We start from the raw sequence: 25085 nt of genomic DNA, 5'->3' as shown, positions 1-25085 counted from the left end.
ACTTGGGTTGCTCGTGTAATGATTAATAACGGCTACGAGTTAAGACATCGTAAGAATTTCATATTGAAAGAAATATTTTTGAGGCCCTCGAAAACAAGTTATCATTTTGTGTTATCATATCCCTAGCTCATTCAAATTAACATTTTAATTTGAAATTGCAGAAAGTAACGACTACCAATTTTGGAGAAAAACAACAACAAACATTAGAAATTCACAAGATCATAAAAGTGCTGGGTTGCTTATTCTTACGTCTTATAGAACAAACTCATACCTTTCAAATATATCATTAAAGGATTCATTACAAAGCTCCAAGAACCGACCTTAAAACTGGAGTTATTTCGAGGAATGGTTTGTTCTTCATCAGAAGCAAAAAAACAAACAAACCTGTAATAATTTGATAGTAATCCACAAGCTATTTCACTTCAAAAATGAGTCAATTATCTTAAGCATTTCTCATGGAATACGTTGACTATTTATAGTTCCAAAAGTATATTGCACTAAAACCACAACCAGAAGAATTCCTTCGACAGATAAAAAGAAACTACTTTCGTTTTCGTGCCGAAATTAAGTAAGTAATTCAGAACCTCACAGCAAAGTAAAGTACGTAGTTTACATACGTACTCAAGTGCAACCTACCTTGCCTGTGCCAAGTGTTAGACTCGGAACATTTCAAGTAAATTTTGCTCCCACACTCAGCATGGTACAGTGAGCGAGTGCTAGAGAAAAAGCGTTTCAGTAGAACAAATAAACAAGCCTTATCAAGGTTCAGTGCAGGATGCCACAACAGAGTAAGACTAAACTTTTGCTTAAATACTTACATCTAAAGATAAGAACAATGCTCCCTTCTTCACTGGCATGACCGCCTCTAACCATTTATAATTACCATTATCAACAACTACGTCGTTTTACCGAACTTTAATTTTTACCTGAACTGATTTTCGAATCTACTTTTATCTGCCTCGACAAACAACGCCAAAAAACACCCAGTGAAGTCTTGCTCAGTGCACCGTATAGACAATTCCTTTATATTAACTAGAATAAAAGATGGGCTTACAGGAAAGCACGTTGACTCATAGAACATCAATTTTATTAAACTTCTTTTTTGGATATTTAGACACAACAGATGAAAACTAGCTATTTAAGAAGAATGTTTATCGTTGACACAACCTAATTATGTTAGATATATTTCCACTAAGAATAATAAAGCAATTAAGATTCCCAAAATAAAGAATTGTTAATTACACATAACTCTTTACAAACGGCATCTAAACTCGTAGCATATGGCTTTGGGGTTTGTTTTCAAACTCGCTTAAAGCTATATGATGATTACCTGTGCTGGTCGTCCCTAATTTAGAAGTGATTGACTAGAAAAAAGGCAGCTACTCAACACCACCCGCCGCCAACTCTTGGACTACTTAGTACTTCCTCTATTACGACTATCATTGTTTTGATATTTTCCTCTGCAGTACTAAAGTCTGCCCTAACACGAGAACGCATTAAAATATCAAAGGTTCATTTCAATGTTTGTATTTAAATATAACATCTCATTTTAGTTTTGAAATAACAGTCGGTATTAAGTCCATTTCCAATTACGATGAAAAAAATATAAAAACATATATAATGTGACGTATCAACCAATTATATCATTTCACACAGAGTAGTTTAACTTTTGGCCTGTCGCATTTCAGGCATTACTTAATGCTTTCCAACATCACAAGGAATGTGATTTGTTAATCACAAAAAAAACAACAAAATGTAACATTCAAAAATCTATTACGATGACATTTTTGCCAATTTAAAACTATTTTGGAAACCATACCCATTCACTTTTTAATTCTCGTTTTCACCACGAAATGGTTCTTTGTAAATGCTAAGCATCTAATATCAGCACCTAAGTCAAGAAATATGTTACACGACATTTTGAAACATCTGACACCAGTTATATTTTGACAATAATATTTATTGACTATTTTTCTTCTGAACAATTAATAAGTATTCTACGCCCAGCATGACCAGGTAGTTAGGGCGCTTGACTCGTAATCTGAGGTTCGCGGGTTCGAATCCCCGTCCCACCAAACATGCTCGCTCTTTCAGCCGTGGGGACGTTATAATGTCAGAGTCAATCCCACTATTTGTTGGTAAAAGAGTAGCCCAAGAGTTGGCGGTAGGTGGTGATGACTAACTGCCTTACCTCTAGTCTTACACTGCTAAATTAGGGACGCCTAGCGCAGATAGCTCTCGTGTAGCTTTGCGCGAAATTACAAAAACAAACAATAAGTATTCTAATACATCGCATGCCTTATTTTCTGTCGTTTACCTGGAAATTGGTAAATTAAGACTTTCAGTTACCAAATGGTAATTACTGTCATGCACTCAAAGACATTGCGCATTAACGATGTTCAAGGTTAAGACTTTTCTTAAAGTCTTTTCTTTTCTTTCGTTTCTTCGTAAGAAAAGTGTAGACAAATTTCAAACAACCTAGATGCATATATATATATATATATATATACACATACTCATACGATTTAAAACAAACTGACCATGTAGCAGAAATACAAGAATAACGTGGTTCTATTTAAAAATGAGTTCCCTTCCTGAAGCGTTGTTGTCATCATTTAATGAAAGTAAATAAACTTACTTTATGAAACTGATTTAGCATTGAAGATACTTTATTTCGCCTCCCAGTAGAATTAGCAGTGGGCATATGAAAAACAGCCCATTGTGGTAGTTTTGTGCTTCACAAACAAATAATTATTTATTTTAGAAAGAAATTTACAACACAAAATTCATTGGAGTCATAATCTTACAGAAATGTCAACTAAAGAGAGGAGTATCATGAGACATTACTTGGGATAAGATCAAGATTTACACAGCTGATAGATAATTCAATGCCTTTTAATTGTTATAGGTTACACACTGTTCTCAGTACTGATTCCTGAGATAATGCACTTCTAACCGAATCAGTTGATTTTATCTTAGGTTACTTTTATCTATGTATTTAGATCATTGTTGGTCAGTTCTCAATAATGAAGATTACCATTTTAAGAACGTCTTATACAAGTTACATGCAGCATGTGACAAACATTCCACAGATATGGAAAGGATTTTTTATGTATTATTAGAAGGCCCCGATTTCACGAGTTAAAGCATATGCGTGAATCCATGCAATGAAGTCTTCCATGTGGTGCGGTAAGATTTTGAAACTTGTATAAATATACAAAAACAACCAGCAGCAGACACTGCCATAGCTAAGAAAGAAAAATAACAACATGTGGCGGTCCGTTTAGGCAATTATCGTTCCCTCACAAAAGTTCCACAGCTAAGGGAAGTTGTTTCTTTTTTTTTCGTGAGAACTTCACTATAGTACAGTGGATTCTACAGTTTGTCTTTATGAAATCAGTGAAGCCTGTCAAATTATCAATTCCCCTCGGCCCTGACTTTACATGTAGAGAGGTGACACGATACAAGCTGTTCTAAAATATTTCTTTGAAGAATTCTCAGAACAAAGACCTCAGTGAAAACTGCTTGCACCCCTTTACCCTCAACCAGGTGTGGCAGGAGAAATGTGCAGGGAGATGTAGCCAATCGTTAGATTGATACGATAAAGAATCACGTGACAGAAGGATCTGAAGACAAAGCTTCTATATATACTGTACACTTAGAAAAAGCAAGCTCTTTACAAAAGTACGAAATCCTACACACACACATCGAGTATACAAAACTGTGTTTACTTTCTCTAATCAAACGCTTGTTTTCATGCAAGCTAGTAAAATGAATAGGATAAACTAAAGTTTATGTGATTTATTTGTGATGAGCAGAACTTCAGCCTGCAGAGTAACATGGTAGCAACAAACTTTAAGGTGCATACTTGCCAAACCAGGCTGTATGTAGTCGCTGGAGGAATGATATAGTGTAGAGTACCATTTTTTATTCATATTACTGGAGGTGTCAATACTAAATACCAAGCAAAGAAATGTATTTATAGATCAAAAATAATAATACAAAATCTGACTTATTCCATTCAATGTTCAATTCAAACATCTTATTACACTGGAAGCTAGAGGGCGCTCAGTACAGTACATACCTCTGCCACGCAGCGTTGATCATATTCGACCCTCAAAGAATAAAAAAATATATGTCTCCATTTTTATATGCATATTTGGTATGATAACAAAAATTAATATTCTACAAATGTCCACAAACTTTCGCTAACATTAGATAATCTTTCGCTGAGTAACAGAGCAAAAATAGTGCTAAAAATCGCTTAATAGATTGAAATTTATAATTTTCGTGATTGTGACCCTAAAAAACTAATCACTTCTAAGTTGGCCATAATTGAAACGAATACCAACTTTCGTCGAAATCCGTTCAGCCGTTTTCGAGACATCTTACTGACAAACACACACATCTTCGGTAACGGAGATCACCTTTCATTTTGGTTGATTGTTTTATCCTGTTGTTATTTAGAGAAGAGCATATAAAATTCCAGCTAAACACGACAAGAAAAAAATAACGTAGTTTAAACGTAGTTCAAAATTCTTTGCTAAACTGTTAACCTCTTCAGAAGTAAAACTAAAAATAGAAATAAAAGTTATTATTACTTAATTTTCTCTTTTTTTAATGAAGAAAAGTAACACAGAATTTACCAAGTTTTTATTTTATTTGAATTTCCTATGCGGGACGGAATTCTTTTATTAACTGTTCACAAAAATAGACGATATATAGTCTCGTCGGAACCGGATATGACAAATGTTGTGTGGTTGATATATTTTTTAATTCACTCAATCATTCTTCTAATAAAATACCAGCGCTCCGTTAATAACAAAACTGAAAGTGGTATATTGCCTTCACCAAAAACCCCGATCAACTAAGTCTAAGAAGTTCTAATGAGTAAAAAAAAAAGCATTACAACGTATTCATTACGCATCACAGACTATTATTTAAAAAAACAACTGTGCAAATTATCAAATAACAAGATGCAGCACTCATACTAATATTTTGTCTTTTATAAAACCAATAATTAATGTTTGCTAGGACAAGGTAAATTTTTCTACAACCATCCTTTTAGGATTTACCACACGCAACTCACGGAAGATATAACAAGTAATATAAATAAATATACGTTACTCAAGAACGTACTATTCGTATTTTACCAGGAAGCTTCAACTCAGAGCTTATTTTGAAATGTAAACTGCTATCACCCTGAACGTAAGCTCTATTTCTCAAACAAGAAATGTAAATACAATATTCATATCAGTACACAAGCACAGACAGAATTATTCTAAAGCTGTAATTGAAGCGCTATATAAAAAAAAAAAGATTCTAGTAACATTAAAAACTGAATTTCTATCTATCTAAATATAAACCATTCATTTCTATTTAAACGTCATTCATTACTTACTTTAACGAAAAGAATAATGCTTCTTCATTTATTTTCATCACATGATCTACACATTTAAAACACAAACTGCTATATAACTCTCATTCCTCTGCAGTCACATCCCAGTGATATCATATCCCTCACTGATCGTTTACAGTCCATATCCAGTGAATAGTATGGAATCATTTCGGCTTCCAATAGATGTCTCTAGTCTATGCATGCTATCTATAAACTGAACATGCAATGTCCATACAAATAACAACCAAAAAGAGAATTACTTAGAAAAAAGTATTTGAGGAGGGCATTTAATGTTAAAACTTCTTGTTGTGGTACAAGTTTTGTACCTTACTGTACTTGGTACAAGTTGTTTTGTACCTTACTGTACTCAGTATAAATTCAATCCAACGAAATATTTGACTTGTTTATGCTCATTTCAGAAATGAGAATTATATTACAACATTGTCTGAATCACATGAACTGCTAGGAAATACTTCAAATATGGTGTTACTATTACCAAAATTAATATTTTATTCAATTTTAAATTATGTTATTAAATTTTTAACTGGGTATTTACATTTTAATAACTATTATGTCTATTACTTAAAATATTTGTTTTAATACTGACAGAACTAATGAGGGATCAGCAGTCAGTCTGAAGAATTATAACACTAAAATTGTGGTTTGATATTTGTGATGGGCAAAGCCTGGATAGCCCAATGTATAGCTTTGCACTTATTAACAAACAAGCAATGACAACAAATAACAGGCCTAACATCAAGTGAATACTGTTTGTCAATTTCTTATAAAGTAACATTTTTGCTTGGATATGGTAACCAAATAACTAGAAGTGAAATTTTGAAATTGAATTATTTTACAATTTATGTATTTTTACAGTTTGGAACAATAATTTGAGTTAACAGGAACGAATATCGTTGAAAATAATTTCCACTAAAATGTTTTGTGCAACTTCCCTTTAACTGCTTAATTTGCCAGTAACTAAGTTTTGGGAAACCAATTGGGTCCTTATTCTCCAAATGTTATAGACTTATTATGTATTTAGATTTAATAGCACACTTCTTATAATTAAATATATAACATTGTTGTTTTAGTGTACAATAATTATGGAAAATTATGTATATAGTTCTAGATTTATAATTTTAGTTTCCAAGTCTGTTATCAGAAGTTTATGGATTCCAATGTTAAAATCTGGAAGTTAATTCTTCATGGTGGACAGAAAGCTCATAGCCTGTGTAGCTTTGCATTAATAAAACAAACCAATAAAGAAACCATCATATTAAAATTATAAGCATACTAGTGAAATGTTTTGAATCAGCAGTAGGCTGAAAAGTGATATTATATTATATCTTAGTTTCTGGGAAGATGTTTCAAACTTAAAACTGCACCTCCATTGTGTAAATGAAGTAAAAAACAAAAACAACAGCCAGCAAAGATAGAAGTGAAAGGAGAAATCTTCAAAAACATAAGTGGTACTCGGGTAGAATTTGTAATTAATCCTGAGATTCACCTAATATGAGGCGATACTTTTACCTCTACAACAGAAACCAGTTTCTTTGTATTAAGTTGTTATTAATTCTGAAAAATGCATAAACATATATTCTACAGAAAAGTTTCAAGAAGATACAGAACCTATCAAGTTTTATACAGGTTTTGAAACTATAAAATTTTGTGTGCTGGATTTCAGAATTAAGGTGTAGCAACAAGCAAACTCACTTACCACCTTTATTTACCAGTTTGTTTAGACTTAAGATTTTTTTTCTTATGACAGTGATAAAATTAAAGCTGAACAAAACAAACTATAAAATAAATATTCAGTAACACTTTCAGAGAAAATAGTTTGCAATATTATTCTAACATGTATACATTTTTATGTTCACCTAAAAGAACTTGCATGGCACTACCAATTAGGCTAAAGAACTAATAAATGACTGCGTTGATTCCAATAAACAAACCTTACAATTACTTGGATAGCAAATAACCTTATATACTGCAAAACTGAAATACATTTATCATACTTGTAGCAATAAATGAAACAAGGAATGTTTGTTCTGAGGTTTCTGTAGGCAACCAAGAATATGTTTAAAGAAAAGGAAGTTCACGACATTTTAAAACCAATGTTTTTACAGACAGACTTCATTGCATAATAGTTGCTAATTCCACAATATATTTTATTTAACATGCTTTCTTTCCTACATGGATATCAGTTTAGTAGTTTTAGCTTTAAAAACATCTAAGTAAACACATGTGGAATGTTTTATAGGCCTTGTAAAAACATTCAAAATATTGCATCAACACTTAATTCTCACACAAGATCTAGTTGGATCATAAAAACCATTACTTATTTTTGGATTTCTAATTCTTAAAAATTAATAATCTTATTAAAGAAGGTTTTATTATATTTTGGAAGATTGATATGTAGTAAGATATATACATGTAATTATGGTGTGCAGTATAAAAAGAGGGTGGTAATATATCAGTGTGTGATTTTTTTTCAGTTACTCCTTGAATTGTTATTTGAAATTAAAACCTATTGACAAACTATACTGATGTATCTACATTGTTTGAAGTTCAAAGAGTTCATGTACAAAATAATCATTTTGTAAATCATTTATGATCCATAGTTTCTGTAAATACAAGTTTGTGTTTCTTCAAAATAAAGTGGTATTTACACATTAAAAATAATTTCTTTTAAAGCATCTTTTTATTCAGATATTAAATAAAACAAACTATTAATACATAATGAGTTAAAAAAAAAGCATGACAAACAAATTCATTTACATTCTAACTTCAGTAGCAGCAGGAAGTGGGTAATACACGTAAGATGATTTTAATGTCAGTACGAAAACATTTTAAAAAGATTTTCATTTTTCTGAGTTCAGTTATTTTTAGATGACCTCTGGTATATACTGTTAAACTGCAAAAGTCAACATTTCTACAAGCTATTTCACTTTGAAAAGCACTAACTACTTGTCTTTAGTTGGAAAATTCAATATTCACTTTTATTTATATGAGAGTACATTTATGGAGAATTTGTACTCTTATGTTTAGAATAAGGCATTACATTTCTGCAGTTTTCATTTTAGATATGCCACTAGCAGATATTGCAATAAATGGATTTTTGTTATGAATAAAAGATACTGATGATTTAATAGATGCTCCTGTTCTAAGGAAGTATTTTCTTTAAGAATTTCCTTCCATTGATGTACTCCACAAAACAGCTGCAATATTAAATGATTTAGGATTAAAACATTCTTCCTGTATTTGCGAACTTTCTAGATTTCACCTGTAAAAAAGAGGAAGTTAAAGTTTTCATTCAAAATGCTTTCTATCTGTAGCAGTTGTTTAGCAAATAGATATTTTCTTTTAATTCATTTTGTTTTATTATGACTTAAAAATACGAAAAATGCATTTGATTACCTTGAGTTTCACATTTCTATAGAATGAAATGAGTAGAAGAAAGAAAACAGAACTAAATACAAAAGCATATACAGATATATAAACTCAGGTTTCATTTACCCTTAGCCTAAAGATCAAGCTTTGTAAACAATTAGGTTCAAATGTTTTACCTGTGACATTACAATTATTTTGAAACTAATAGTTTAAAGAAATATTTATTCACTATAGAGTAGATAAATATAACATTTTGTCATTGCACTGGTGGAAGGTTTAGCACTTTTGGATTATTGTATCCTATTATCCAAAACATTTACTTCACAAGACAAATTTTTAACTGACATTAAACTAAATATATTTGTCAGCATGCTTGATGGCATAAACATAATGTTAGTAAAGACACAGTTGGTGACATCCAGCTTACTGTATCACATTCTAATCAGTTATAAATTTTATCTCAAGTACTTTTGTTATAGCTTGGTAGAAAAATTCTCCATGTTGCAGTTTACTAACCCAATAATCCAAGACTAAGTCCAGATTGTAATGTAAAATTGATTGTATGAATTTCAACAAAAATTATATTTGTTCATGTTTCTGAAATAACTGAAACTCTGTCTTCTTTTTTTCCCACTTTTGTATACTCTGACCTGGGCAGTGAAATTCAATCAGATCTCTCAAGAAGGAACTATTGACCAAAAATATCATCTTTTGCCAGAAACAGATCTCTGTTATTCCCACGTTTTAATTCCAGCATAATGTTCTACACCATAATACAGAGTGCTAGCATGTTTGTCAGTTCCAGTTGTTCCTATATAATATTCAAAAACTGACAATAAAATACCTTCTGTAACATTTTAACAATGTAAACGACTTTTTTTTTTCTCATTTTAACACTTACTTGTGTTTTATATTAAAAAATAGTATCAGACAATGTATGCAACAGATTAAATAAATTGATCATTACATATTTAAAACGTTGCAATGCATTTTGTATAAAATAGTCCAATATCAATGAAAAGCTAAACTTCAATGGTGTATCTGAATTTATGGTTTTTAAGTTTTCTCAAAAAGGCTACTTGAATGTTCAGCGTTATTACAGTTGGAAATTTCTTCATCACTCACTACTTCTATCCAAGCTCTTTAACCTATTTATTACAATAAATGCATTATATATATTTGTGCAATACAAATATATGAATTTTAACAGTAAAATAAAAGGACTACTCAATTACATTTTATTGCATATACACTTCTCAGCTGCTTTACATATTAATATGTTAAACTAAATAAATTGGTTAACGGACGAGTAACGTTCGTTAGGCCTAATACAAGTCACATTTATTACGTTAATCATAATCAAGTCATAATATATCTCTTCCTGTAAGTTGTAAAAGTTATTTTAAAGGAAAGAAAGAAATGGTGCAATTTCTTACCTTTCTAAAAGTTTAGCTTTTCATCCACTTGTTGCGATTGACATTTCTTTTCAAAGATTGTACCTAAAGAGTCTTTAGAATCATAATTTTGTATAACGTTTGCTCTAACAAAATCTAAAGAATCAGTTTGTATGTAAAACGTATTAAAATACATCAACTGGTTGTTATGGAAACCACCATTATACCTTTGAAAAACTCTAAGTCATAAATGTGTACGACTAAATGTGATGTTGTTTATCGCAACTAAGAGTAAGAACTATCAGGTATTTAGAGGAACGAGCTTCACTCCAATGAGTTGTGGATGTACTAAATTATTTTGTCTGTGACAAGAACACCATTCTCAAAAAATTATCAAATCGAACAGAGTAAAAATTCGTCTACATCTTTTAAATTGTGAAAATAAATAAAAACTAAAAAATAATAATTGTTTGGAATACATTTCTGTCAAAACACACACACGCATACAAAACTGCTGGTTTGATTATAAAATCTGTCCGTTATCGTCGTAAATAAATGGTAAAAGGAAGTCATTGCAATGAAGTTTCGACACTTTCATATGTTTCATATTAAATATGTTTACTATCAGCGTGTACGAAAATACGCGCGTTTACTACCTGCGCGTACCAAAATACGTGTGCTCACCATTGAAGTATACCAAGAAAGCCACGAGCAACATCTAACAAAAACAACAACAAAGTTTTCCACATGCATTTGACGAGACAGAGACTAAATTAAAGAAGTTTTACACCTATCTGCTCTTTTAACACAATGTATTAATCACAGAAACTATAGCTGTGCACGCACGCGCTAACTCACTATCTTCGACAGTTACTTGTCCGTAAAAGTTTCTTCCTCTACAAAGAGCAGCAGTCTACAGCACCTCTAAAACGTATTCATTTCAATTTCATCTCCGTCCATTCATTGACCGATAGCGCCCCCTACCCTTCCACCCACCCCACCATGTTGAGGAGAGACTACAATAACTATTACTTTTATCAACTCCCCCTCCTTCTATTTTGTTTAAAAGAACGGGAGACATGTACGAGTAAAACGACGTTTACATATGTATGTTTGTATGTAATGGAACTATGGGTGGATACCTTACAAACGAAACATGAATTAAATTCGTAATGGTTATTGTTATGATCTGCAAGACTCATTGCGCTGGTTATAACGTTGAATTTATGACGCATCCAGGCGGAAAGAATTACGTGAAACCTTCCAGAACCACACGTACAGTGTAACCATACACCTTGCCAAATATGCAGTAAAAGTCAAAACATTCGCACCAGTCTAATCATCAATAACAAAAGGAGGTAATTTGCCATAAAGTTTTGCAAGCCTGTCAAATGGAATTTTAAAAATTACATGTAAATTTCATTCCCAAATGTTTTAATTAATCAAAGCATCCTGTGCGTATACAGTGACAGGTGTGTGTTACGTGTGAGCATCCTGTGCGTATTCAATGACAGGTGTGTGTTACGTGTGCACTTACTTGTAGAGGCCTTATTGTGGCTCAGCGGCAAGCCTGAAGGCTTATATGCTATAAATAAATGTTCGATACCCGCGATGGATAAAGCACAGATAGCTCATTACGTAGCTTTGTACGTAATACCAAACAAACAATTGATGGAAGTTTCTTCGGATTGTTCATGTTTATATAGTAAGCTAATAATAAACACGACAACAAAAAAGGTACTAGAGTATTCGTACCATAGATATTTATCATTATTTGAAATGCGATATCTTCGCCAGCTGGAATACGTCAGTAATCCAGTGATCATAATTGGGCAGTATTTTTGGAGGACGTTTTTAAATTCAGTAACAATTAAATGTTTTGTTAGAAGTGCTCGTACATTAGCCAGTTTTGTCTACTGTAATTGTATCACACGCTTTACTTTATGTTTATTATAACGTCTAACTTATGTAGCACGACTGAATGACACATCCAATAATTTCGGTTTTTGTTGGTTTTTTTTTTTTTTGCACTAGCGTGTTAAAATTAAGAACAAGAAAAAAATTTCAAAGTGCGTGGATGATTGCAAATAATGATAGTATATAATAATTACCTTTGACTGGTGAGCTCCAAGTCATTAAATGTCCTTCCTATGGGACAACATCAAAATTACGTTAATTTGCGAGAGTGGGTAAACCCAGTTATTTAGGAGGACACGCAGTTAAATTCTGTTTCTATCTGGTACAGAGTAAGCAAAAAAAGAAAAGAAATCAATGTTTTTCGTGCAAAACAAATGACCTCAGTTCTATGCATCGAGCACGAGTACTCACGACTAACGGAAGTGCTGTAGGCGAGCAGTAACGTTGATGAGCACGTGACGTACACACACACACACATATGCATGGATGTGTACTTATGTACGTATAACTTAATACAAAATACATGTCCTAAATATTATTTAATTTCTGTAGTGCATATTGGTGTAAACGACTTTATCCCAAATTGTTATTTTTCTTTAATTGGATACTCAACGTTTCGCTTTACAACTACAAGAGGGTTCCAGTTTCGGTTTGTGTTTCAGTGGAACGTTCCTGAAGAAGCTGTAAAGCCAAACATCGAGTGTCCAGTTAAATAAAAATAACTTGTTATTATAAATGTCGTTTATTTCTAGTATTAAGATACTTTAAATATTACATCAGTTCGTGAGTGAGCACAAATTATCAAGGAAAGCAAGTTGTTACATCTCGTTACATCAGTTATTCTACACGGTAACAAATACCTGTTATAGGTACGTTATTTATATTTTATAAGTTTCATTGAACTATAATTTATATTATTGGTTAACACCAATAACAGGTATCTTCCTCGAATATATGCTGTAAAATATCACATGTACATGAATAATAGGAAGATAGCACTGACTGTGAATACTTTATCAGACATAACGATTTTTAGCAAACCGAAACATTATCGGGTATACAAACATATTGTGCCCGGAGTGGCCAGGTGGGTTAAGGCATTCGACTCATAATCCGAGGGTCGCGGGTTTGAATGTCCGTCGCATCAAACATGCTCGCTCTTTCAGTCGTGGATGCGTTATAATGTTACAGTCAATCCCAATATTCGTTGGTAAAAGAGTAGTCCAAGAGTTGGCAGTGGGTGGTGATGACTAACTGCCCTCCCTCTAGTCTTACACTGCTAAATTACGGACGGCTAGCGCAGATAGCCCTCGTGTAGCTTTGCGCGAAATTCATAAGCAAACAAACATATTGAACTCGGAACCATGTGTCTGTAACATTTAAGCTTTAGGGGAATAATGACATGAAAATTTTAATCGTTCTCAGGTGACCTTGACTGATTAAGACATTTCCTCAGTCTCTTAATACGTATACGCCATATTCACTTATATTCGATACATATGTGATTATACATGTAGACTTGCTGATGTATTTACATTTTCACTGATTTGTATATTTTATTGGACTTTTCCGACTTACGCATATCTCACAATCTTAGATAAATAAGTATTACCTGATGTACCAGTATCAACTCTAGTTGTGTCATTGATTTTAGTTGATTTATTTTCTGCTATCAGTATTGCAGCACTCATAATACGTTTCAAATGAGGGATATATATTTAGTATAGGACAAGAAGTGCAGAAAGAAAGAGAAATAAAGTGGTCTTAATGGAGCTGGGGCTTGGCCAATATGGCGGTAAACTTAAGCAGCGTGAACCTTTCCAAATAAATCCCAGTTGGCTACCAATGGTCATTCTCTGGCCTATTGGCACGACAATTACTGTGTTGCACAAAATGGGCCAAGCTATGATTGCCATAGCGACACAGTTTTCTTAGCGGTTAACGTCACAGTGTCCACTGGTCAGTGATTAAGGACACGTTTGCTTGACAACTGCCTGTGTGCGCGCGTAGTACACTAAGAGAGAGAAAAGACGTCGAACGGGTTCCGTTTTTCCGAACGGAATAAGACCGTATCAGCGTCGCTCTCTCCCTTGAGACAGGCGTTAGTAGATGCGTCTCTTATGTGATTTTAAGGCCGGTTAAATATATTTATCAACGTTCTGACCTTCACACAAGCAGACCACCAACACTGCTTTCTTAACCTTGTTGTGACTAGCTTTGATAGACATCCAAGTGTAGTCTCAGCAACGTTTCAATTACACTATCCAAGAGTGTAAACACCCAGAGAATGGATTTAGTACAGTCAACTATTTAGTAATAAATTGTTGAATAACTGGAGTGCTTAATAACAAGTGTAACTGTTAAAGACAACCGTGTGTGACAAGCTTCTTTTGTGTTTCTAGTAAAGCTTTTTGACGTCTTACGGTTCTTAGTATTTATGTATACCAGAAACCATGAAGACTGAAGAAAAATAGGATTCCGCCATAGTACAGAACATACTGCGAGCCAGGTATACGACTAATTATATGTGTCCTGCTTAGTACAAGTATTTAGGTAGAAACAATTCTATCTACATTTCATTACGAAATTCCCTACTTCTCCCCAGTATTTGTTCTCAAAGTAGACAGTGCTTACAGGGACTTTTATCTAGTTTTATAGTAGTCGCATAAAGACTACGAGGTTTTAGAGAGAAACAGTAGGGCGGGCATACCAGTTAGATATGTAATAACTCTACTCGCGTGATGGATTATTAGAAGCTTAGTAAAACCTCAGGTAAAGGTACAGTATTTTAAACCCTCAGACTATTCGATATGGGGAGCCAGGTTCATGCATAGCCTCGAACTCCGTGACAATACGTCTTCCGCCAAATTACACGCACATCAGGTAGTCTTTCTTTGTGGACACTTCGACGCATGTGCCTGCAAACACTTTCAGTTTCCATGCATGCATACTGTGATAACAAGTAAAACACCTAAAATCCGAGGAACCTTTATAAGCGATCTTGGGAAACTGCCCAGGAAGGTGTTCTGAGGTGCGTAACCATTAAGGTAAATTAGCCTGGCTCACGACGTTCGACAGATCAGGAGTATAGAACGATTCGACCAAATCGCCTAACTATTAAAACCGACAGATAATTATAAAATACAATGGCAGGTTAGACCGTATTTATGTCCTGAAAAACAAATATTGAAAAATATTTAATAGTTTAAATATTTAAGTACAAATGGTTTTGTACTTAAACATTTAAGCTCATTTTGTTATACATAGGATGTAACGACAGGGGGTATCAGAGTTAGTCTCAAACATACAGCTGGAACAAAACAAGAACTCGAAGAAACAAGTAAAACGTATATTACAAAACGGTGAATTGCTTATTGTTGTTTTGTGTTTAGTGTTTCTGTTGGCAGGAACTATGAAAGCGGAAGCTTAAATACAAATGTAGAAATTTTTAGCAATTCTTTAATTTAAAAACACCAAAGAAAAAACAACATGTGAATCAACCAAAGTGCCAAATATTTCCAGTGGGAACAAATACTGTAAACTAGTACAATATACTCTAATATAAATGGCTTAAAAACATGTTATATACTTAACTTTAAAGTTTTGTATAATATTTAGTTATTAGTCAGTCTTCATCAAATTTATATGTTCTGTGGATACGTACTCTTAATACATATTTTAGAAGGCAGGCTAATTGGAAGAGCACACAATGTGGCAGACAGTGACAGTGTCCTTTGTTTTAACACTACAAAATCAATTGTTTCATCATACACATCCAAGTAGAAAAACAACTCATAATTCATCTTTTCTGTTTTATTAATAAACCTTTCTGTTCATCAGTATATATTAAACATGCTTCTTGTGTTTTTATCAAACATAAAACATCACATTTAACAAACACCGAGTTTTAGCAGTTCACAGTTTATTGCATACTAACTATTAAAATGTGAAGAAAAGAACTTTGAATTGAAAATGCTATACTGGTTTGTAATTTAAAAAAAAACAACTTGAATTTTAAGCTTTATTTTTTAGGATAAGAACAATAGAAAAAAATACCACACGATGGCGTCCAAACATTCTTTTTTTTTTGTTCTGATAAAATGCCTCTTTCGCACAATTTTTTTGTCTTTATATTATAATATTTAGAATAAATTATTATCTTAGAGTTAAGTCTAAAAACACTCGCTAATAATATCGAGTGTCTTCTTATGACATGTATTACTAATATAACAAAAAAACGTTAAATACCAAGTATGCGAATTACTGATTTGCAAGTTAATAATAACACAAATACTGTATTCATTTGCAATACATGAACCAACGACCCTAAAACGCAAACATGCAGAAAGTAATTAATCCTGGTGTCAGTAAAACAAAGCAACTTACATGATTAATTCATATAACTTCAAATTTAGTTTACGAGTGCTAGACGTTCAAACGCTGTAGAATTAAACTTTTAAAAGTCTCATTATATTCAAATTAGTCAAAATCTAGTCACACAAACACTTTAAACGTAAAAACTCTCCCCAAACTAGGGGAGTTTCCCGACATTTACAGCAATATATGATAATAGCAATCGATTGGTTGGTGTTTTAAGGACACTGCTTACATTTCTGTTAACGCTGTAAAAAACAAAACAAACAAGAAAACCGTCGTACACTTCACATTTTTCTCAAACGTGTAATAAATATCATAAGTGTTTGAGTTGAAAAGTAAACATTTTAACATTTTAATGACAATGTCATGCTCTATGAATAATTTTCTCACAGAGATACAGAAAAAGTATTAGTTACCAAATCAATATTGTAGGATAAAAATATACTGAAGTATTGTTAGTTCGACCCGGCATAGACAAGTGGTTAAGGAACTCGACTAGTTATCAGAAAGTCGCGGGTTCGAAGCCCCGTCACACCAAACATTTCTTTGTTTGTTTACAGATACATTCGTAAAGGTACTGAGGCTAAGTTTAGTTAATTACGAGTTGACGAACTAAATGGGCGGCAGTTAGTCAACAACATTTAATACCAATTGTTGAACTATCCTTATTTGACCAAATAGTGTAATTTGGCAACACACCCATGACTCTATAGTGCGTATAGCCATTTTTCTATAGTAAGATGACTCCAACACTGGGCTCACATGTCCATAGTTCAGCACTATAACAGGTGTAAAACGTTCGTTATATTTGTCCGGCATGGCCAGGTGGTTAAGGCACTCGGCTCATTATCCGAGGGTCGCGTGTTTGAATCCTCGTCACACCAAACATACTCGCCTTTTTAGCCGTGGGAGCGTTATAATCTGATAGTCAGTCTCACCATTCGTTGGTGAAAGAGTAGTCCACGCGTTGGCGGTGGGTGGTAATGACTAGTTGTCTTCCCTCTAGTCTTACACTACTAAATTAGGAACGGCTAGCGCAGATAGCCCTCCAATAGCTTTGCGCAAAATTCAAACCAAACCAATCATCAGTTCAAAACTGACTTTTTCATGTACAAGTTTATCCTAGAAGTTAGGCCAGTATATGCTACTGGTTATTTATCATTAATTATTCTTCAAATTTCAATATAAATTATTACAGGTTTGTTTTGTGTGTGTGTGTGTGTGTGTGTGTGTGTGTGTGTGTGTGTGTGTGTGTGTATTATTATTATAGCAAAACCACATCTGGCTATTTGCTGTATCCACCAAGGAGAATCGAACCCCTAATTTCAGCACTGTAAATCCAAAAACTTACCGCTCTCCCACCAGGGAACTGACTTGTTTCTTATGAATGACTATTTTAATGTCGTGTATTAAGAATGTTTACATTTATTTGCTATGAAATCAAAACTACCATACTATTCCCAGAGAAGCTTTTAACTATTTCTCCAGTATAAATCAAACCAGGAACAGAAATTCGGGTTGTGAACATTGGAGTATTAAAAAAATACTGCATCAAGTCACGTTAAACAACGTGCGTTTTAACGATAGCTTCATATTGAACTCCATGGTTAAGATGTCAAATACACGAGAAAAGAAATTAAACAGTCAACACTTTACAATTACAACTTTCCAATCCTAACTTATTACCAACAGTTCTACGTGTTTATATTTCTGTATACATAAACGTAAAACCAACGTAATCTCTAAGAACTATATTCCCGAACTTGTAGCGTTTTCGGTGTTTGCGTGCCACCTAAATTCCTTGTTGCACATCTACAGAAAGTGCATACCTTCAAGGTAACAGAAAGAAAAAAACAAACACCGGTATTAATGTCATCGAAGGATTAAAAAAACCCATAAAACGTTGAAAGGCTTTAGGCAACCTTGTGGACGAACTAACTGAATGTAAGTGAAGTTATCAAAATAAATTATGACAGATTTGTAGGGATAGAAAAAATATATTTTCTGAAAAAAAAATTTATATATCAGTTTTCTGAAAATTTTCCCGAACTTCGAATTTTTTTAAATTTAAACTAGAATAATCAAATCTCGTAGTGCAAAATTTCAAGAGAAGAGCTACATTTGATGCCTCCTCCTCCTCCTCCTCCCCGTTTTTTGTTTTGAAAACAAGACATGAACTGGTTTTAAAGCACAAATAACTGTATAACTTGTAACGTATCTTAATTGGATTCTAATCTTTAGTCAACATGGTTCACTATTTACTGAAATCTTGTTTTTCACTAAAATATAATTTAAACAACTCTATAGAACTATGACTTTCATCTCACAAGTACAATTCCACAGGAGTAAGTAGTGATTTCGTTAAAGGTTAATTTTCAACAAATTTAATAATTGCCTTAGAAACTGTACTTTGGTTAGGTATAATTCCCGTGTGATTGCCATATTTTAAAAAATTTAGTTTTTCAGTAAAAAATGAAACAAAATATGCGGGTCCTCAAACTCAAGTTCCTCTCGGTCGTTCGACTGTTTCCGTGACGTTTTATAACTATGACGTAATAGTTGCCAAACACGCTTCGTTGCGCGCCGACCATTTTGTTCTTTTCAGTGCTGGCGTTTTATGTAAATCTATCGGTGCTTCTTTTCGGATTACATACTTTGTAAGACTATTTTTTGTCTTGATATTGCTACTTTATATTTGTTTTATGATAACATGGTTTACTGCGTTGCTTATGTTTGTAAAAACGGTTCGGCATCGGGCAAAAGCTTCTTTTCGTTTCCGTGCAAAGAAAAGGAACCGGTAAGGTGACGACAGCGGGCGCGGATGGTCAATAAAAGAACTGTACTCCTTCACGCCATGCAAAGCTTTGTCAAGATCACTTTGAACGCTCATGTTTTGTGTCGGATCCCACTGTTTTGGATTCCGTGGGTTTAAAGCCAGGCAGGTTGAGACTGAAAAAACCATCGGCAGTAGACAGGATCGTCCCCACCATCTTTCCTCGTGTGGAGCTGAGGACTAATCTCAGCCTGCAGCGTACAGATTCCACCCCTCTAAAGCCATCCCTTGCCATCACAAAAAGAACAAACTTAAAGGTATGTGTGCAGTATAAAGCGATAAACAATAACTAGCATAATATAATAATTTAAAAAGTAAAAGGTTCTGAAGAATATAACTAGACATACACAATTCACATTCATAAGCGTGTTTTGCATTTGTGGCACCTGAATGTCAGTGTAACCTTGATTTCCTAGTCTAGACAGTGGACAAATCTATCCCAAATAGAGTATATTCCAAGTTTAAAAGCTGGTAGATAATTCTGTAGATGTTTTTGTATCATTTTACATATAAAAAGTTTGAAGAATACCATTTTTCGAATTTAACATTTCAAGATAAATTGAAATAAGACTATGTCTTGAACATGTTGAAATAATAAAGTACACGTTATGTATTTAAAAAAAAAATTGTAGACTTGTAAACAAACAAATGTAAACTCCACAACATATTTCCATAACTCATCATAATAAAATTAATCTTAACACAGTACTTACTTTGACATTGTCATATTAAATGTAAGTCTCATAAACCTCATAAAGCATGTTGTTTTAATAGAAAATCTTATTTCTTCAGTATCACTCACAGTTCCGCTACTCTCGCTCGTGGAACTGTCCTCATCACTAGAACTTGTCAGATCCGTATCTAAAGTAACTGTTTTAAATTCGTTCAGAGTAGGTTTGAATTGATATGGCGCTACTCGACACTGTTCAGAACACAAAGTCAAAACAGACTCCGCCTCTGTTTCTCCGTTTGCACTGGCCATGTTTATTTACATTTAACGCGCTGGCAGTTTGTTTGGCAACTATTACGTCACAGTACTTTTCCTAGCGGCAAACGTAAAAACTAAAACGTTCGGATTGGCGCTCGGAAAGGGCTCTTTCTGCACCAAGTTCTATGTTTCATTTATTAGCACATATGTTTTATAAAAAATGTGAACCTACAAAATTAATCAGTATGAGTAGTTCTTTTGACTGCAATTGTTTTTCCGTAAAATTCACCTTTAATCAAAACATATATTTACTTTAATTAAATTGTGTAGACTAAATGATGAATAAAACTGAATAAAAAAACAAACCAAACTTATGTTTTTGTTCCTCTAAAAAACAGAGCATGAATTAACAAGTGAAGTAAGTTTTGAATACCACTTTTCTTCTCGTAATGCAAGTACCAGAGACACCAGCTTTTCACACAGTTTTAAACACAGCCTTGGCACATAAACACACGAGATTTTACTTGTAGAATGATTTTTACAATAAGGGACAAGCGAGTATGACTGTTTAACGTAGTATTTTGAAAAAAAATACTTATTTGGTAGTTTCTGAAAGAAAAAAAACCCGTAAAATATATGGGTAAACCTAAATAGTTTTGTAATGACATATGCTACCTTACGCGTATAACGCAACTATTCAACATAGGCTTTTGTATTATTTTTAAAACATCTCGATATTAATTCTTTACTAATATCTGCATTCGGTTAATAACATAGATGCTACACAAACTGCCATAAGGATGAAAGTTCAGTGGTTTAACTTTCCAGCACGTGGATTTCTACCAACAAACCTATAACCCCTCATCCCCCAGATATCCGGGGATTAAAACCTCCTGCTGTTTGTTACTTGTACGTAGCTTCTGGGTTCTGCTAGGAGCATGCAGAAACTGAAGTTCTATGTACTATCTCGGGAATTACAGTCTGTTCACTTGGTTACCACTGTGGTCTCGCAGAGCGACGCAGTGTGTCTATATGCGCGAGTGACGCATATACTTAGCTTAACTATATAGTTGCAATATTTTAATAACCGCCTCTGAACCTTACCACTTCTATAAAAAAAACTAGGTGAAGAACGTCATCACGGTCCACGTGGATCTTCAATTAAATCTTTTCTTTGATAATGCAAACAAAAAGATTTATCCAAACAACGATTAATAGCAGTATTTCATTAAACATTCACATTATAAAGTTCATTATTCAAAATGCAATTAGAGCTCTCATTAGCGTAAACAGCTGGATTTCATTAAATGATTCAGACATTACATAACTCATTACTTAAACAGCTGCCCTTCAACTTTGATCAAATTTATACAGTTAACTGATAAAGATTGTGTAGTTTTCAACACGGAAGTAAATTGTTAACTATTAGATCGGTATCATCGAGTTAGGGCCTTAAGATTACGTCATTTTATTGGACGTGATTTCATAACACAGCTTGGAAACAATTGCAGTTTCCATCATGTGTGTGTGTGTGTGTGTGTGTGTGTGTGTGTGTGTGTGTGTGTGTGTAACAACTGATTATTGGCAAGTCAACAAACTACTCTAGGGGACACTGTGTACAGTATTAGGAATAAACGCCTGTGAAGGAAAATGAGCTATCTGATCATATAAATACACGAATATATTCCAAATTCTTTAGTTTTTTTACTGATATTTTTTGTTTAGCAGAATGTCATTACCTGAACGAAAATTGATATAACAAAGTGAACTAGTTATAACTATGACATAAAATAGCTAAAACCTCTTTCCTGTTCAAACGAATCTCGAGTCAGCTGATGAGAAAGATTTCAAGTCAGGCCTAAGGCTAAACATTGGCAGATGGCCTTGCATCTCACCCGCTTTCTCGTTCGCTGTACATTTCTACAGCTAAACCACCCTGTAGGCAAACGGTTGTCGATTTACTAACGACTGGTAAAACTAAATCACTACAGCTTCTTCAGTGGAGTGAATGAGCGGCCGCGGGGACTGGATGGAGTTCTTGAACACGAAGGTTGAGAAAGCAAGTTGCATCAGTAGTCACTCACCTGTGTTAGAATGATACACAAGTGAAGTGTACACTACCCTAACCGCATGGATATCCCTTATCGCTGTACCACAATTTACTCGTTGGCTCTAAGCAGTTTTGTATCTGTTGGGTTAAGATTGTGAGTTACTAAAAAGACTTTTATTCTTCGTGGAATAGTAGCCATCGAGAATATGTTTTAACATTGCATCGTAGAACACGTACGATAGTAACTCCTTATAAATTTTATGTTAAACATCACGGCGCGTTGGTGTCCAAGGAAAAAATATAAAAACGAAAATATTTTACAGTTAACTGAAGAAAAGTCATAATTTTTCTTCAGGTCGTATTTCAATATTTATTATTCATAATTCTTCACACATTCTTCCAGATGATATTTATTATTATTATTACCACATCTTTCACGCAAATTGGTTGAAAGATCAAAATTAAGAGTGCTCCGATAACAACAACTATCGAAGTAACTAACTATATGATACAAAAATAAAAGACAATTTAGCACTATCAGTAAGTGTTATTGACGCTTCTATGTTAAGCTAATTAAACAAACGATAGAAGAATTGCTGAAAATTTCAAGGCACTTTGAACATTTATTCGACGCACACAAAAATATTTTTAGCAGACAAAACAAAATCGCCAGAAATATATTTTGAATGAAATTTATCCGAGTGTCTTCTTACAAAAGGTCAAGGGATTAAGGTTAATCGACAATAATCTCAACTACGTCTTCTTTCTGACAGCTAGCTGTTAACAACCGGTAAAAATATGGAAGTACATTCTCCGTTGACTTATTCAAGATGGCGGCCCCTATACGATGTTTATATTGAGCGTCTGTTTTTGTTTTTTCAAAATAGAGGTGAAAATATCTTGAATAATTTTTCTCATTTTCCAAGTAAACTTTAAATATTAGTAATTTTCCCTCTCTTTCAGGTGGATTGTTTTAGAATGAAATATCTATTTAAACATGAATTTTCTGAGTGATAGTTTTTTTTAATTTGCGAGCATAAACTTAAAATATAAATGACAAATAGCATTACACTACTATTTTATGTAAAAACAAGTACAATCCTACTTCATGAATTGCTTGACTTTTAAACTATCGAAATATAGATAAGCGAGAGTGAGGATAAGTCAACCCAAGAGCCCACCCATTTCGTCCTGTCCCCCCCTGTTTACCTTATATATGTGTCAACACATTCAACATTTTCATTTTCAAATGATCAACGTCTATATATGTAATATAAACGAAATAATAACAATACTAATACAAAATAGAACGTCTCCTGGAGTTTTGTTGTTTTCATTTTCACGTTTTTGAAAATATACAGACATTCATTACTCATAATTGGGAAGTGTATTAAAATATTACGGCGTGATACAGTTTTTCTTTGGTCTAAATTTTGCGCAAAGTTACACGATGGCTATCTGCGTTAGCCGTCCCTAATTTAGCAGTAAATGACTAAAGCGAAGGCAGCTAGTCATCACCACCTACCACCAACAAATAGTGCGATTGACCGTAAAATTATAACGTCCTCACGATTGAAAGTGCTATCATGTTTGGTATAATTGGGATTCGAACCCACGATTATCAGATTGCGAGTCGAGCACTATAATCAGTAACCATGCCAGGCCTCACATGTGATGCAAAGCAAGACATGAAGTGAAAACGAACATTAAAATAGATAATGACATGCGAACATTATATAATACACAAAAAGTTCTTTAACCACAAATGAAGGTCACACAAATACTACAAGTCTTACCGGAGGTAAGTTGACACGTTTAACTCGAGACTGACAGTTTCTGGGATAGCATTTGATTGACTCCAACTTCACTTTATATCACATTCAGGTAACAAGTGTCCCCCAATATGTATAAACACCATATATTACCATATTTTCGATACTACACGTCTATTTCACAACAATACGGGAAATTAAGACTTTTGACTCGATCTGTAACACACACACACACACACACACACACGAAACAAAGCGAACGTTTTATCACAACAGCCGGCATCACCTTTTGCTAATACATCCAAATAATGTATGTACCATGATAAACAGTAGCATATGCTGTCACTGTTAGGTTCACTAAAACATACAGGCAATACACACGGTATTATAGGATCTCACTCACGGAAAGCTTCTCCGTTATTACACGAACACGTGTTGTTTTTTTGGTGTTTTTTGTTTTTTTTTGCTTCCAGTTAAGTCTATGCGTTTTGTGACTTTCGCACAAAGCTACTCGAGGGCTATCTGCGCTAGCCGTCCCTAATTTAGCAGTGTAGGACTAGAGGGAAGGCAGCTAGTCATCACCACTCACCGCAAACTCTTGGGCTACTCTTTTACCAACGAATAGTGGGATTGATCGTCACATTATAACGCCCCCACGGCTGAAAGGGCGAGCATGTTTAGTGCGACAGGGATTCGAACCCGCGACCCTCGGATTACGAGTCGAACGCCTTAACTTACTTGGCCATGTCGGGCCCTTAAGTCTATATTAAGCCTTATTGTTATTATTGTATAATACACACTCAAATTATCAATCTCTTTCATTAATACAGAGAGACTTTTAACACTTATGGCTTATTTCGTGTACCTCGCGCAGAACATATACACAAAAATCACGAACAGTCACGTTTAACTCACAAAATACATACCTAGAAATCCCGAACCGTCACGTTTAACTCACGTATAGCACACATACAGCAATCGTGAACAGTCACGCTTCACTCTTACGAAACATACACGAATCATGAA

The 25085-nt window shown here is 33.8% G+C and overlaps 1 protein-coding gene across 40 annotated transcripts in view; it reads right to left on the bottom strand.

Moving 5' to 3' along the window:
* Window positions 1-25085, bottom strand: part of LOC143248550 (zinc finger homeobox protein 3-like) — a 175890-nt gene that overhangs the window by 113433 nt on the left and 37372 nt on the right. For 9 of the 40 annotated variants that reach the window (XR_013027066.1, XR_013027056.1, XR_013027057.1 and 6 more), the window contains exons 2-3: window positions 10225-10287; window positions 8078-8681 (exon numbers count right to left, since the gene is read on the bottom strand). The exons of 8 other annotated variants lie outside the window; for them this stretch is intronic. The gene's annotated coding sequence lies outside the window, so the exon portion shown is untranslated. 23 more of the 40 variants (XR_013027077.1, XR_013027069.1, XR_013027059.1 and 20 more) reach the window with 9 other exon arrangements.

The sequence above is a fragment of the Tachypleus tridentatus genome, chromosome 1, assembly GCF_004210375.1.
Source record: "Tachypleus tridentatus isolate NWPU-2018 chromosome 1, ASM421037v1, whole genome shotgun sequence".
Classification (NCBI taxonomy): Eukaryota; Metazoa; Arthropoda; class Merostomata; order Xiphosura; family Limulidae; genus Tachypleus; species Tachypleus tridentatus.
This window is presented reverse-complemented; position numbering and strand designations above follow the sequence as displayed.